The sequence below is a fragment of the Desmodus rotundus genome, chromosome 8 (genome assembly GCF_022682495.2).
Source record: "Desmodus rotundus isolate HL8 chromosome 8, HLdesRot8A.1, whole genome shotgun sequence".
Taxonomy (NCBI): Eukaryota; Metazoa; Chordata; class Mammalia; order Chiroptera; family Phyllostomidae; genus Desmodus; species Desmodus rotundus.
The window spans coordinates 62043144-62055286 of NC_071394.1; the positions used below are offsets into that span (position 1 = coordinate 62043144).

Below are 12143 nucleotides of genomic sequence, written 5' to 3' on the forward strand. Positions count from 1 at the left end.
ATTTCATAGACTCTTTGGAGTAATCAGATCAATTCTGCCAGATCCCAAGCAATTAACTCTCCAGCTCCAGTTCACCTGGATATCTTGATATCCCATCTTCTTTTTAGATGCTGGGATTTGAATTTCACCCAGCATTGCTGGTTCTTTGAAGTCAGTGTGGTATTGTTATGTGAACTGGATTTTCATCTCATTTAAAATTGCTCACTGACACAAACAATGGAGCAAGGCAAAGCCTCAGCAGGAAGTCCAGTATTTACTGTAGAGGAAATGATCACTTTTTAAAGTCATTCTTTGTGTTCTAAGAAAATAATTTGTATTGTTTAATCCAAGGAGTTTTTCCTTTAAAATATGCTATTTTTCTTACTAAAATATTTCAAAGGACTGAATGTTTGTGTTCTTCAAAATTAAGAAATTAAATCTTAACTCTCAATGTGATGGTATTTGAAGGTGGAGCCTATAGGGGGTTATTAGGTCATGAGGGTAGAACTTTCGTGAATGGGTTTAGTGACCTCATAAAAGGGACTTCTGAGAGCTCCATAGCCTCTTCCATCATGTGAGGACACAATGAAAAAATGGTCCTTAATGAAACTGCTGGATTTTACCAGACACCAAGTCTCCAGTGCCTTGATCTGGAACTTCGCAGCTTCTAGAACTATGAGAAATAATTTTCTTCTGTTTATAAAGCCAACGGTCTATGGTATTTTGTTATAGTAGCCAAAGTAATCTAAGACAAATACATTGTTGACAGTCTTAGGAATTTAAAACTAGTATCTTCAAGAATATTGTGTAAGTAATTGTTTTATAGCCCTTGTACAATATTATGATATCCTTCTTTTTATAATGTGATGCAGAGAAGTAGGAAGAGGTTAAAACCAGTGTTCATTATCTGTTGTCTGCACATAGAGTGAAACTACTCCCCAAAGTCATTCTTTTATCATTTTCCTCAGAGACGATAAAGCTCCTCAGTGAGGGGGTTGGGGGGAGGCTATTCCAAGAGAAAACCTATCATCTAGTGATAAGGACATTGAGAGTTCCAGCTGATGATATTTTACTATAAACTCAGAAGTACGGTTATTATTCCCATCTTTGCTAAAAGGCAAACACTAAGAGAAGGCTATACAGTAGATAATCTATAGAATATGTAATGACTGCTTGTCTCTCCCATGAATCTGCAATATTAGTAAGTAGTAATATTGAAAAGAACATGTTTATATTTGAAGTAAATGTGAATAAAATGAAATGATTTAAATACACAGTGTTTTAGTTTTGTAAAAAATTCATGGTTTCTAGTACACATATTAAAAATAGTCTTCATAAAAATTTTCAAAACCAGCTTCTTAGTGCTTTTAGTATGGTTAAATTTTCTAGGTAAAGGCACTAACATTGTTAATAGGAATCAATATTGGAAGTGCTTCTAGATCATCTATTAAAAAAGAGCTAAAAAGTCATATGATTAAAAAAAAATTCTGATGTATATACACAACATTTAAATACACAAACTCCTTGTATATAATTTAATCAGATTCATGTATTTATAATTTTGTTCATCAATATTTCAGCTTAGCATCAAGATTTCAGCTTAGCAACAAGCCAAAATTATCATTTAATATATGCTAAACATGAAATATATAGTCCATAAAATGCTACAAATCTATAAAATATGATCTCAGAATGCATATATTTGAATTAATATGTTATAAGTTAATTTGAATTTATTAAAATATAAAAATCCTATCAAGACAGCATTTTATGAATATTTAATCTTATTCTAATTTTGGACTCCTGAATTTTACAAGAATCTTCATCTCAGGAAATCAAATGTGATTTATCTACATTGTCAGAAGTATACACTGGTTGAGTCGGGGTTACCATTAGAGACATTTTACTACAAACTCAATATTTTTTCTCGTGTGCCAGTAGGTCAGTTTTATTTCTGGCAAGTGGTAGGAAATATTAATTGAATGGGGAAAATGCCTAAAAATAATAGATTTTATATCTTTATTTCATAATGGTTTTTATTCTTTGTCAATACAATTTTTTCTTTTCACAATATGTTGAGTGCCTTTTCTGTGCAAAGCATGAGTTCAGTAGTGGGCCAGGCAAAGATAATTGAGTGAGGTGCTTCCCACAAGGTATTTTCAGCTTCAGAAGAGCAACCCAATCTATTGAGTAGTTGTCATTACTGGTCTCCCATAGCTGCTGTGAGAGGGAAGTGGGAATCCATTGTGAGTGATGCCAGAAAAAAATGATTGATGATAAGTCAGGATGTGAATTGAAAGTCTAATATCCTGGTACTTTTCAATCAGTGCCTATTTTTATCAGTAAAAGTTAAGCATGTGTCACCCAGTCCAGACACCTGTAATCTCTGTAATAAAATATAAGCAGCACCTAGGAAATTTTGACTATACCAAGTAGTGATCAGTTTTTCTGACCTCCACTGGATGTGTATTTTCACAAGTTTTATAGTAGCTGCTTCTTTGATATAATAAGATGATCAATGATTATTATGGTGCTTATGATTTATTTTCAGAGATGATTTAACCCCACATTATTTTATTCTTTACTCCCACCTCTCTGCGACTTTTGTCATTAGAATTCAGTCAATTTGTCATTAGTTCTTTTAAAATAAAACAGCATTACTTATACAATTGTCCATAACTTACTCTCATATCTTATTTTATACAGTTTTAAGAAGATTATCTCAAGAAATCTCTCAAATATTCATTTTATCATTTCTTTGAATATGATTTTAAATCTGTCAAATGTAGTCAAATTAGATCGTAAATTCTAATTAAACTGAGATTAAAACTCAAATGAACTTAAAAACCCCCATGATGGAGGAATTTATTTTTTCTTTCTTTTTATTTTAATTTAGAAGCAATAATCAACATATACAAATTGTTTGTTTAATAGAGTATAATTATTGCTCAAAGTATAAGATCAATTGTAGAACATATATTCTACAGGTATTTTTATATGTATATTTCTATGTGTATATTCTACAGGTATTTCTACATTTCTATATGCTTTTCAAGGAGAAAATGCATTTATTTTATAAACAATATTGTTTTTAATATACTGGCAGGATATAGCATATATTATTAAATCACTAAATATAGTTTTGGATGATATAATTACATTGAGGTTATAAGTATAAATTTTAATTAAGTACCTTTTCATTTAGAGAGAGAATATATAGTCATGGTGAGGTATAGAATGTGTTTTTTTTTTTATTATTGTTCAATTAGAGTTGTCTGCATTTTCTCCCCACCCCTCCAACCCACCCCAGCCAAACCCACCTCCTTCCTGCCCCTTGATTTTGTCCATGTGTCCTTTATAGTAGTTTCTGAGAACCCCTCTCCCTACCATCCCCTCCCGACACCCCTCTGGCTATTGTTAGATTGTTCTTAACTTCAATGTCTCTGGTTATATTTTGTTTGCTTTTTTCTTCTATTTATTATGTTCCAGTTAAAGGTGAGATCATATGGTATTTGTCCCTCACCACCTGGCTTATTTCACTTAGCATAATGCTCTCCAGTTCCATCCAGGCTGTTGCAAAGGGTATAAGATCCTTCATTCTCTCTGCTGAGAACAATTCCATTGTGTAAATGTACCATGGTTTTTGGATCCACTCATTTGCTGATGGGCACTTAGGTTGCTTCCAGTACTTGGCTATTGTAAATTGTGCTGCTATGAACATTGGGCTGCATAGGTTCTTTTGGATTGGTGTTTCAAGATTCTAAGGGTATAATCCCAGCAGTGGAGTTGCTGGGTCAAAGGGCGGTTCCATTTTTAGTTTTCTGAGGAAATTCCATACTGTTTTCCACAGTGGCCTCACCAGTCTGCATTCCCACCAACAGTGCACTAGGGTTCCGTTTTCTCCGCATCCTCTCCAACATTTGTTTGTGGATTTGTTTATGTTGGCCACTCTGACTGGTGTGAGATGGTACCTCATTGTGGTTTTAATTTGCATCTCTCTGATGGCTAGTGATACTGAGCATCTTTTACTATGTCTCTGGGCCCTCTCTTTGTCCTCCTTGGAGAAGTGTATGTTCAAGTCCTTTGCCCACTTTTTAATTGGGTTGTTTGTCTTCCTGGAGTGGAGTTGTGTGAGTTCTTTATATATTTTGGAGACCAGGCCCTTGTCTGAGGTATCATTGGCAAATATGTTTTCCCATACTTTTGGTTCTCTTTTCATTTTAATGCTGTTTTCTTTAGCCATACAGAAGCTTTTTATTTTGATGAGGTCCCATTTGTTTATTCTTTCCTTTATGTCCCTTGCTTTAGGGGACATGTCTGTGAGGATGTTGCTGCATGGAATGTCTGAGATCTTCTTGCCAATGTTTTCCTCTAGGACTTTTATGGTGTTACGACTTATATTTAAGTCTTTTATCCACCTTGAATTTATTTTTGTGTATGGTGTAAGTTGGTGATCAAGTTTCACTTTTTTGCATGTAGCTGTTCAGATCTCCCAACACCATTTGGTGAAGAAGCTATTTTTGCTTCTTTTTATGATCCTGCCTCCTTTGTCAAATATTAATTGACTGTAAAGACGGGGGTTTATTTCTGGGCTCTCTGTTCTGTTCCATTGGTCTATGTGCCTGTTTTGATGCCAGTACCAGGCTGTTTTGATAACAGTGGCCTTGTAATACAGTTTGATATCAGGTGTTGTGATCCCTCCTGCTTTGTTCTTCTTTCTCAAAATTGCTGCAGCTATTCGAGGTCGTTTATGGTTTCATATAAATTTCTGAAATGTTTGTTTTATATCCGTGAAATATGTCATGGGTACTTTAATAGGGATTGCATCATTTTGTTACTAAACCATTTTATAAGACTCTTCCGAAAATAAGGCTAGGTGTTTATCTTTTTGATGTCTTTATTTCTGTAGCTATCTTTATAGATAATTAAAATATATTAAGTTTCAAAGATTTGTAATTACTATGTTTATTGGTCAGGAAACCAGCTGAAAATAGACAACAAGTTAAAATTAGGATAATTGGAGGAGAGTTTAAAACAAGAACTAAATATAAAGTAGGCAAGATATAAGGAAACTGCATGAGACAGCCAGGACCATCAGGCTAGTGAAAATGATTATCAGCCCTAGCCCTCTTTGATGAGCCTGAGAGGGAGCACTTCTGAGACCTCCAAAGGAAATTTCCTGAACAGAAATCTGCCTTGCACAGAGAAGACTCATCCTTGTGCACTGTTGGTGGGATTGTAAACTAATATAGCTTATAGGGAAAAATAGTATGAAGTTTCCTCAAAAAATTAAAAATAGTACTGCCTTATAAACCAACAAGTCCATTTATGGATATTTCTCTGAAAAAAATAAAAACACTAATTCAAAAAGATGTGTCCACTCTTATGTTCATGACAGCATTATTTGTAATAGTCAAAATATGAAAACAACTTAGATGTTTATCAATACAGGAATGGACAAAGAAGATGTGGTACAGCTATACAGTGGGATATTACTCAGCCATAAAGAGAAGAATGAAATCTTGCCTTTTGCAACAATGTAGATGGACCTAGAGCAGGGGTGTCAAACTCATTTTCTGGGGGCCACATCAGCCTTACGGTTGCCTTCAAAGGGCCAAATATAATTTTAGGCCTGTATAAATATAACTACCACTTAATAGTTAAGTGAGAGCTTAGAGCTGCTGTGGGGTAGAAACAAGGTGCCAGGCTGGATAAAACAAGGTGGAGGGCTGGATTTGGCCTGTGGGAATTAGTGTTTTGTGTTTGCAACCTGTGACCTAGAGGGTATTACATTCAGTGAAATTAGTCAGACAGAGAAAGACAAATATCATATAATGTCACTTATAAATGGATCTAAAATGCAAAACAAATGAAAAAACAAAATTAAACAGATCAAACTCATATTTACAGAGAACAAACTGATGGTTGACAGAAGGGAGGTGGTTGGAGGGCTGAGTGGAAAAGGGGAAAGGATTAAGAAGTAAAACTTCCAGTTATAAAATAAGTCATGACAGAGAAGATGGAGGCGAAGTAGGTGGGAGCTGAGCCCACTTGCTCGTGCACTCAACTGGGACACTTAGCTGATCTTCTGAAAAACAACGTGAACGGTCAACAGACTCTTAGCTGATATGAAGTTTGCAAGCCAGTGTGCAGAGAACACTTCAAAATGGGTGGTAAGGAGGTTTTATAGGTGGATGGGGAAAGGTCCCAGGCATGGCACCAGAAACTATAGCTTTTGCCGGAACGTCAGAGAAGAGCCCCGGGTTAGGGATAGCAGCCCAGTGGCTCCCTCCCCTCCTAGGGTGGGGAATCCACAGACCTATGCAGGGAGAAATAGGATTTAAAGATGCACAGAGCTGGCAGCACACCCTAGCTGGGGCAGTGTGGTCTGTGGCTGGGATGGCCCCAGAAAGTAAGATTCTGGCTGCACATGAAGCTGGGGAAAGAGGAGGGCCAGATTGGCTGGACTGAGATGGACTCTTGACTTGCCAGAGAGTTGGAGTGCGTGGAAAGCCAGGTAGTGGCTCAGGGCTGCCCCACTAGCGCTCTGGGACACTTTTTTCAAAAGCGGAGCTGAGGCATGCTGGGCAGGACCCTGTGCACATGCAACTGCCTGGCCAACAAGGAGGGAGGTTAGTGGGCATGATCAGCACCCGACCAGTACACCAGGGCAACTTGATTAAAGGGGTGCAAAGTGATTTGGTTTCTTGCTGCCAGCCCTGCCCAATGTCACAGAGTGGAGAGTGCAAGCCACAGCATGTGGGCTGGGAACTGTGGACCTGAGATTAAATGAAACCAGACTGTGCCTCCTAATTGGCAGAACCTGTAGGAAAGGAAGATAGAGCCCAGCCACCTAACTCAGGTATGAGCAGGGAAGATCTGTCAAACCACCCGGGCAGGCTTAACAACCTGCAGAGAGGGCCATTTGCAAGAGTAAGACTAACACCTAAAAGGGCCCATTTTGAACTCCCCACAGGGATACAAAGTACACTGAGTCCTAGGGCCTTGTTTTACTGAGGCCATCAAAACAGGAAGTTAAGAAAGGGTACAAAAAGGGGGATTCAGGGTGCTGTCCAGACTAGGCTCACACACAGAGATGCCCACTACAACTAGCAAGAGAGAACTGACCCTCTTACACAGATTGCTCCCTACCCCCATGAAACAGATATTCAAGCAGAAACTATACATTATTGGAAATAAAATGGGACAGAATAAGACAGGAGGTGCAGGGGTGGGTGAACACACCCAAAATTTTCCCTGAAGACTGAACAGTGCCTCCCAGGGGAGACACAGAGACCTCTCCCTCTAAATCATGACAGCATCTCCCTTTAGAGTCAGGGGATTGAGATACAGGCCGTGTTGCTGGAAGTTGGATGACCCACCTGGGGACCTTGAGCTGATAAAAAGCCAGAGAAGGATCCAGAAAGAAGTCAGAAAGTGAACACAAACAGGTGAAATGAATTTCACCTTGCTTTTCATCAGAACTTCCATATTTTTCTTTTATTTTGTGCTTCCTTTCATATAGCATTTTTAATATTTCTTCTTTCATTTCACTCATATTCCAACTAACTCACAATGCTTGATCTTTTATTTTTTATTCTTTTTATTCAGATTATTTTCATATTATTGTTATTCCAAATGTCACACAGCACCCTTCCCTGGTCTTATTCCATTTTGCCATCTTGTGACTTTTCTAACTGTTGTAAACTTTCTTTTCTCTCACACCACATCATGTTCCTATTCCTTACTATTACTATTCCTCCTCCATCTAACCTCACATAAGTGCTTTTCTTTCCTAAGTCAGCTCACATTTTCCCCCTTATAATGGTCCTATTTCCATTCCACCATTATAAATTGTAGCAATTTGCATGAAATACGATGGTTATTGCTGTCCTCCAACAGAACTCCAATTTGTTCACTATTTGTGCTTTCAATCCCACAGGATACTCTCCTTGTCTTACTCCATTTTACTTTCTCCCTGCGCCTGATCAGTTGAGTGAGGAATTTTATTTTATTTTTATTTTTATTGTTGTTCAAGTGTAGTTGTCTCCATTTTTTCCCCACCACTCTCCTCCACCCCACTGACCCCCACCTTCCACCCTCAATCCTACCCCTGTTTGGCTTTTTGTCCATGGGTCCTTTATACACGTTCCTTGATGACCCTCCCTCTTCTTTCTCTTGTCTCCCTCCCTGCTCCCCTCTGGTTGCTGTTGAAAAAAACATGATTTAAATAATCTTAATAATTAATAATTAATTATTTTATTTTATTTTGGAAGATAAATATGACTAAAAATAATTGCACCAGATATTATGAGTCAATAATCAAGATTGCATATTGGCAGTAAAGTGTCACGAGTAACTGGACTTAAAAAAAATGCTGGAGTCAGTGAGATTTATCTTAATTCTGATTCTGGTTTATGGTCTGGAGAAGAACACACCCTGTGTAGACTCCTTGTCAAAAATTTTTCACCTTAAAAGAAATGTCATCATAATATTAATCCAGCATCTTCCACATGAGGTAAAACAGTAAATGAGAGCACTCCTGTTTTGAATGCTTAGAGGGAAGGTATTTTATTAACTTGGGAGCTTTCCTTCAGACTTGCACGTGCAAGTCATAATGTGAAAATTGTTTATTTTCAGACTTATTACATCTACTTTAAAATGTTATATTCTTAAAACATGAGAGAAAAGTGGCTTTTTGAAAAAAGTATAACTGCCAACACTTATGGTATAATACAAGGACAGAAATTCTTCCAGCATAGTATTTATGATTGATAATAATACCAAGCATTTCCAAGGTAAACAAACAAAACAATATTATAATAAATGTAGCACTATGTAAATTATTTGTTAACATAATAATTCACATTACATATAAGTGGCTTTCTTTAATTTCAGTAAGGTCATTGAATATAAAATTTCTTTTAGGTTTGAAGATACCACAACTGGTGATGATTAGTGAATGATTAGCTATAATAACTCTGTCTCAGAATTGAGACAGGAGTAGTAATCTCTACATGATTAAATGCTTTTTTTTTTAATTTTCAGTTTTCAACTCATTCACATAAATTTGTAAGAAAATTTAGACTTCTGAAATTTACCCTATATTGTCACTGCTGATCACCTACATTGTTCCTTTTACGTACTAAAGGAGAACTTGAACTGTACCTTTATTTAAACATATATGGAGACTTCTAAATGTCAGTGAGAAAGTTAACTGAAAAAAGAGTAATTTCAGCTATTTTATATGAAACTCAAAGCTTTAAATTATTTCAATTTTAATAATGCAAGACCTTGAGAAATGACCTGTTTCAACAACAGTCAAAAAGTATGTTTCATTACATGCATTACATTTTTAGTTTTAAAAAATGCTGCAAAGATAATACCATTAACAATGACCGAATATGTGTGCAATTTCTATATAACTTTTACCATCCCTCACATACAGCTTTCATATGCTCCATGTATATAAATGTAATCTTTCATAAATATTCTCCTTGAACACTCAGATATAGCAGTTTTCTGGACTACAAATGCTCAATTATTTTAAACCTCTAATCTCTTACATAAATATCAAAAGTTTTAATGCTTTTTCCAGTTTAATTTTAGTAATGCTAAAATCATGTGATAAGAGATGTCATTATGACAAAGTAATGTGAATAGCAAAAACTGAAAAAATATTACCATAATTTTTCATTGTGTATAACTCATGGTTCTTTTTGATTTATTGATTTAGAGAGAGAAAGTCAGGGAGGGAGAAAAAGGTGAAAGGGGGAGACAGAAGGAGAGAGAGAGAGAAACATCAATTTGTTATTCCACTTATTTTGCCTTCATTGTTTAATTCTTATATGTGCCCTTAGCAGAGATTGAACCCATAACCTTGGCATATCAGGACACCACACTAACCAACTGAGCTACTCATCCAGGGCCTAACTCAGGGTTATTTTGAAAGAAAAATATAATTTTTAATATATTTTCAAAAAGATTCCAAGGTATGTGCTAAGTGAGTTACTATCTAAAAATCTTTATTCTTTGACATTGTGGATAGCTTGAAAACGTTTCAAATATTTTGCAATTCAATTAATAAAAGCCTTTAGAAATGAAGACATTGAAATACATACATCAATTTCACAACAATTCATAATTTTTATGTTATGGTATATATTTGGTTTAACTACAATATAGAATCAATTTAAGTACTGATAATTAACAAATATTTTACATTTTTTTTCCAGTATGACAAACATTTAACTGCTGGAACTATTAGAATGGAAATTCCCTGTGTCACAACAAACAAAAGATTAGGAATCAGACTGTCTCACAGCTAAATCTAGGTAACAAATAATAGATTAAGGAATGATAATATCTTTGAAGCTGGGTTGATGTAAAGATCCAATAAAATAGTATATATGTAATTGTGTAGAATGATGGTGCACATGTGTGCATTACATTTATGCTGGATATTTTTAAATGTTAATTTTCATTTTCTGAAGTTTTGCTGGTTCATAATTATTATTCTCTAATGGGGTAGAAACTAAGAGTTACTTTCTAATAGCCATTTCTTTTTCATTTGCAATGACATCCCTGAAATTTAGCTGACCCCAAAAATGTCCAGAATAATAACTAAATTACCCTCTTTAAGCAAGTTGTGACCATATGACTACATGTAGTCAATGAGAAGTAAACAGAATTGGCACAATTGCTGGGTGTATAAGTGGGAGGAGTTGTCTACTTGCTTCCTTTTTCTGCCTGGTTGGAATGCACTTATCTTCTTGCTTCCTTTTGCTGAAGTCAAATTGGAAGCTATTGTTGAAATCATATTTTAATGAATACAAAGCAATAAAGCAAGGCTTTTCTTCAAAATAATGTTAAAAATATCTGGTGAAACTAGGACTGTTTATGGTAATATTGCTACTATCAAAGTAAAGCTTTATCCTATTGCAGTGGTATTTTGGACACTTCATGGTTAGTGGTGGCCAGCTTTCCATTAGCCTGTTGCTGTAAAGAGAAATGTGTCTGTCAATAAGCTTTATTTAGATACATACTGTATTTTTCAGATTTTAAGATGCACCCTCCCCCCACAAATTTGGGAGGGAAATTGGGGGTGCATCTTATAGTCCAAATGTAGCTTACATTCACATTGGTGAAATATTATGTTATTTATGTGTTTTTTTTCAGGTTTTAAAACTTTTTATTTGCATATTAAAAAAATCGTGCATTCCAATAATTGAAATCATTTTAACAACAAAAAAATGGCACTCTGATTAAACTGCATTTTACAGCCTGCAGGACACCTTGGACCAACTTGGTTTTACTCCAGATTTCACTGTCCTCCCACCCAGCTTCTTCCTTTATCAACATGCAAGTTCTTTTCCTTCACTGCCAGCTAGAGAGGCAGATAGGAGAGGCAGGTGCGGCCTTCATTGTCAGTAGTTCTGACGTAAAAAGGGGGCAGCACAGTCATTTAAACTGATCCAACCTCTTTGTAGCTTACAAAGTTAAACAGCTAAAAGAAGTAAAATAAGAAGGCAATGCTTGTGGAATGTACAGTGCATATTGGCAGTGTGGGCCTCATTACGATTCGCCTGCTTGCTTCTCCTGTTCAATCGTTTCTTTGGAAGGCAGTGGATTTTTCTCTTGCATTTCTTCAATTTTGACTTATCGAATTTCTCAATCTCGGCCATATCGGGTTTATCAGACATGGTTGCTGAGGAAGCCGAGGGAGGCGCACGAATGAGAGAGGAGTCCAATCTGCTCGGTGACCGCCGAATCTATTTATGTTATTAAATATTTTATCACATGTTTTGCTCCAAAAAATTTTTCCCCTATTTTCCTCCTCTAAAACCTAGGTGTGTCTTATGGTCTGAAAAATATGGTATATCATCTAGGTAGATTCTTTTTCTTTCACTCTCAAACATATGTGATGTCTTAGTCAATTTTGGCTGTTACAACAGGATTCCATACTGTTGTAACAGGGTGATTTGAACAGCATACATTTGTATCTCACAGACCTAGAAGCTTAGAAATCTAAGTTCAAGGATCCAGGAGAGTCAGTGTCTGGTGAGGCATGCTTCTTGATTTTGAGATGATTGTCTTCTTGTTGTACTCTCTTGTGGCAGAGAGAAGAACAAGAAGTCAAGTTCTCCTTTTATAAAGAACACTAA

At 36.0% G+C, this 12143-nt stretch overlaps 1 pseudogene; it reads right to left on the reverse strand.

The window, feature by feature from the left end:
- Window positions 1–11228: 11228 nt before the first annotated feature.
- LOC112320837 (thymosin beta-4-like) lies at window positions 11229–11741 on the reverse strand (annotated as a pseudogene).
- Between the last annotated feature and the right edge of the window lie 402 nt (window positions 11742–12143).